The sequence below is a fragment of the Arvicola amphibius genome, chromosome 7 (genome assembly GCF_903992535.2).
Source record: "Arvicola amphibius chromosome 7, mArvAmp1.2, whole genome shotgun sequence".
In the NCBI taxonomy this organism is placed as follows: Eukaryota; Metazoa; Chordata; class Mammalia; order Rodentia; family Cricetidae; genus Arvicola; species Arvicola amphibius.
In genome coordinates, this window is record NC_052053.1 from 14,762,699 (window position 1) to 14,767,758 (window position 5,060).

Consider the following 5,060-nt stretch of genomic DNA (forward strand, 5'->3'; position numbering starts at 1 on the left):
TGACTAAACTATTCCTGGGAGATGCAACACACATGCCTACTCACCTCAGATAGGGAGCCCACGACAGACCAGAGTCTGGAAACCACCAGAGTCCAACTTGGTGAACCAATGAGTATTACTGGGGTTGTTTACAGGAGCAGAATGTACCCAAGGGCAGCTATATCACCAAAGCCCACCCCAGCATGAGTGACAGCTCCCAAAATCTGGGAACGTGAAGTACAGCCTACAGGCTGCTCAACAGTTGGGAGAGTGTCCTTTCCAGGTGCCTTGGTTGGTTTAAACCTCTTCCAGGCAGCTTGACTGGTCTCTGCATCTTCAAAAGTAGGCAGCTGGTCTGGTCTCAGAGCGACTTGGCTGAAAGTCCCCAAGTCATCTTTGCAGCTTGGCTTCCCTTCCTGTTTGAGGCAATCTCTTTTATTGCTGACTCTGGCAGCAAGGGGGGGGGGGGTTAGTGAATCTGATCACTTTCAGGAACTTCCTGAAGCTATTTTGAGTTAGTTCCTCTCCTGTTAAGGAACTTTCTGTTCAGGATGGGATGTTTAAATCTTGGAGGAAATTCTTGCCCTGCTTCTGTCCCAGCTCAGGGCTTTGTCCTGCAGCCCTGGTCGATCAGCGACTCTGCTTATGTGGTGAGTTATTAAAGTCTTTGGAACCCATACGTGCTGTCTCTCTCCTTCCTTGTGGCGCACAATGGATCAGGTGTAACACTGACTTACTCCATGTCCTTCCTATGTGTGTATAGTAAGGCATGTGTACCTGTGTGCATGTTTATGGTGCTGGACAGTGATTCAGGATCTTGTTCTTGCTAGTCAGGTCATCTACCACTGAGCATTGTCTCCAGGCAGTGTTTAATTTTTAGTGTGTTTTACATTATTGGTAGCATACTACTGGGAGTTGAGTAAGTATTAAAGAAAGGGACTTTATTTTGGCTTATGGTTCTGTACGTCTTATCTTCTCACAGGTCCTCACAGTCTCTTTGACTCTTGGCCCACCCTTCACCTCTCCTCTTTCTTGTCACTGGAGCTTGGACCATACAGTTTCCTAGGATGGTCTCAAGTTCATGGGCTCAAGAGATCCTCATGCCTCAGAGACAAGCAGCTATGGCTAACAATACCTAACTAATTGTAAAAATTTGAACATTCTGTACAGGATTTTTGTTTTTTGAGACAGGGTCTCATATAACCCAGACTGGCCTCATCACTATATAGCCAAGGATACAGTCAAATACCTGGTTCTCCTCTTGTACCCCCCAAATTCTGGAATCACAGGCATACACCAGTACACCTGGCCCCTTAAAGGTCTTGTTATTTTGGTTTGATTCTTATAGCATTAAGAATTGAGCCCAAGGCTTCATACATGATAGACAAATGTTCTAGCATTGGACTATATCCCCAGCACTCCATAGATGTCTAAAGTCTAACAACTTCAAGAAAACCAGCCTACAAATCACAATCCCAGAGAACCTAGACAACAATGAGAACCCTAAGAGAGACATACATGGATCTAATCTACATGGGAAGTAGAAAAGACAAGATCTCCTGAGTAAATTGGAAGCATGGGGACCACAGGAGAGGGTTGAAGGGGAGGGGAGAGGAAGGGAGGAGAGCAGAGAAAAATTTATAGCTCAATAAATTCAATAAAAAATTTTATTCAAATCCACAAAAAAGAAAAAGAAAATCTAACAACTTTCCAATCCCTCCCAATCCCATGTATCCTAAAGTATAAATTTGCTGTGAGTGCTACCACTAAAATAGGTTTTTAACTTTGGTGACTACACAGACCTATATAGAACTCAGAAGATTGAAGTAAGGGAGAGTGTTGTGTAGTTATTTCATCTGGATGGGAAAACATTCCATCCTGGAGGGAAGTGAGGAACAGACTCACAGGCAGGTTAAGAACTTGGGGGCTGGAGAGAGAGCTCAGCAAACTGGAGCTCGTGCTGTGCCGCCCTGAGGTCAGAGTGCAGATCCTGACATCACATGACAAGAGAGAGACTTCCTGGGTAAGCCTGTATGCCCAGCTCTGAGTAGAGGGTAGAGATAGGAAAGTTTTTGGGACTCACTACTGGCTTCCAGCCTAACTGAGAAAATACAAACTCCAAATACAAACTTACACACGTAGACATAGGCACACACAAATAAACATTTTTTTCCTGTTTTAAATTTTTTTTTTGAGATAGGGTTTCTCTATGTAACAGTCCTGGCTGTCCTAGAACCAGCACAATTCACATATGCTATTGTAACCCCATTCATCAGTGAGGCTTGCCATCCTATACCACATAAGAAAGCCATTATGAAAGTCTCTCCACAAGAATGCACCACCCTCAGATGGCTCAGCCTCAGTTGCTCATCTTATCATCCACAACAGGGAGCATGCAACCGCTCCTCTCAAACACATCCTTGGTTCTTTCAGACCCTACCTTGGCTCCTAGAGTGTTGTTCCTTTTCCTGGGGATACCTGAAGAAATGTCTATCCACTTCAGTGAGGACATTGAGCAAAGGAACAGTTCCACTCACGTCTACCTTAGTGAACCCATGAGTTTGCTGGGGTTACATAAAGGATAATGAGTGCCTCACCAAGCAACTCCCTCAGCCTAGGTGACAACTTGCAAAAGCTGCTTTGGGGCAGCTCAGCGGTCTCCTCTCCCCCAGCAGCTGTTTAGCTCATCTAACCTCAGAGAGCGGTCCTGTAAGTTTCATAGCTCTCTTACCAATCTTTGCAATTTTTAAAAGATGTATTTGAAGTCGAGCAGTGATGGCGCACGCCTTTAATCCCAGCACTTGGTAGGCAGAGGCAGGCGGATCCCTGTGAGTTCGAGACCAGCCTGGTCTACAGTTCTAGGATAGGCTCCAAAGCTATGTAGAGAAACCCTGTCTTTAACCCCCCCCCCCCCACACACACACAAAGAATCCAAGGAATTTGCATGGGACAAGAAGCGAGCCTGTGGCAGATCTGAATGATTTAGACTAGTATATATGTTGGGTTCGTGATGCACTAAAGCATTCAGGAGAGAATGAGGAGAAAGGTGGGGGGGAGGGTGGAAAGCAGTTGGGAACTGTCTGAATCACTCAAAAGCAAATGTGGCAGAATTGGTTTTAGCTGGAGTTCCGAGGGGAAAGAAGTGACAAGAAGCCAAATTCAGTGCTTCTAATCAGTAGGAAGATAACCAAGACTGAGGGCTGTCCAAGAGATCCCAAACATTATAGGCTATTGCTGCCCTACTTGGCTGCCCCCGAGAGGTGGAAAGTAAGTGTCTATTGTTGATATACCTTCGCTTCAGACAAAGGATTCAGAGGCCCTTGACCTGAAAGCCTCTTCTCTGGGGACTAGCCAAAAGGCCCCATGCCAGTTTCCAAAGGCAGGAAGGAAGCAAACACATCCTACCCACCTGTGATGCCTATGAGCCACAAGAAGTTGGTGTAGCAGTAGCATGCTTATCTTGGTGGTGTCCAACAGCTCTCTAATTGGACTTAAAACCCGTCAGGTGCCTGTACAGGTCAGAAGAGGGCATCAGATTCCCTGGAACCAGAGTGACAAGTGGTTATAAGGGGCCATGTGCGTGCTGGGAATTGAGCCCTGATCCTCTGGAAAACAGCTCATGATCTTAACTGCTGAGCCTTCTCTCCAGCCCCCATAACAGCCTTAAAAAAAATAAAACAGCCGGGCGGTGGTGGCGCACGCCTTTAATCCCAGCACTCGGGAGGCAGAGGCAGGCGGATCTCTTTGAGTTCGAGACCAGCCTGGTCTACAAGAGCTAGCTCCAGGACAGGCTCTAAAGCTGCAGAGAAACCCTGTCTCGAAAAACCAATAAATAAATAAATAAATAAATAAATAAATAAATAAAACAGATTTATACAACATTTCATAGTATGTAATTCTGATGCGGCGGTCGGAGGAGATTGGAAATAACCAAAATAGCCTTTTTTTTTTTTAAATGAATCAGTTTTATTAAAAGGAGAAAGCGGGGGACACTTACAAAGCTGAGGTTCCAGCGACGCAGAGAACCAAGCGGAAGAAGCAGGGTTCGGCCTATCCCAAACCCCGTTCTTTTAAAGGTATCTTTTGCCCCTGAAGCGGCCACGCCCCTCAGACAAGGGATTGGTCAGCCGCCCCAACATAATTCTGTTTCATTCTTTCAAAAATATATACATATGTTGGCCAAGGAATGCTTTTTGTGAAATTACCAGTATTAAATTTGCTGGGCTGCAGTGGCACATGCCTTTAATCCCAGCACTCAGGAGGCAGAGGCAGGCGGATTTCTGTGAGTTCGAGACCAGCTTGGTCTACAAGAGCTAGTTCCAGGACAGGCTCCAAAGCTACAGAGAAACCCTGTCTTGAAAAACCATAAATAAATAAATAAATAAATAAATAAATAGATTTGCTTAACCACCAGGTACAGATAATCAAAGTAGTTATTAATTTGTAAGCATTTTAAAAAGTAAAACATATATTGTGCACATAAGGGAAATGTTTGATGAACATGTAAAACTATGTATATACATCTGTATATGTGTGTACATGGGGTCAAAGGATAAACTGAAAGATTGGCTTCCTTCTTACATGTAGGTCCCTGGTAGGGAACTCACACCATCAGGCTTGGTAGCAAGCGCATTTACCTCTTAAGACATCTAGAATCATCAAATGTGTGTGTGTGTGTGTGTGTGTGTGTGTGTGCGTATATATATATATATATATATATATATATATATATATATGCCAGGCCTTTAATCCCAGCACTCAGGAGGCAGAGGCAGGCGGATCTCTGTGAGTTCGAGGCCAGCCAGGTCTACAGGAGCTAGTTCCAGGACAGAGGCTCCAAAGCCAAGGAGAAACCCAGTCTTGAAAACAAAACCAAAAAAAAATATTTCGTTGTGTATATTACAAATATGTCAGTGCTTAAGAAACTTCGTCGTAGAGATGCACTTAAGGGACACGTGTTTCCTCCAATCACTAAGAACGCCTCAGTCAGTGTGAATGAAACTACCAAGCCCAGAATTCTCTGTGCACATAGATCCGCCTGTGCCTCTCGCGGTGCCCTTTGGGACATGTAGTTTAAACTT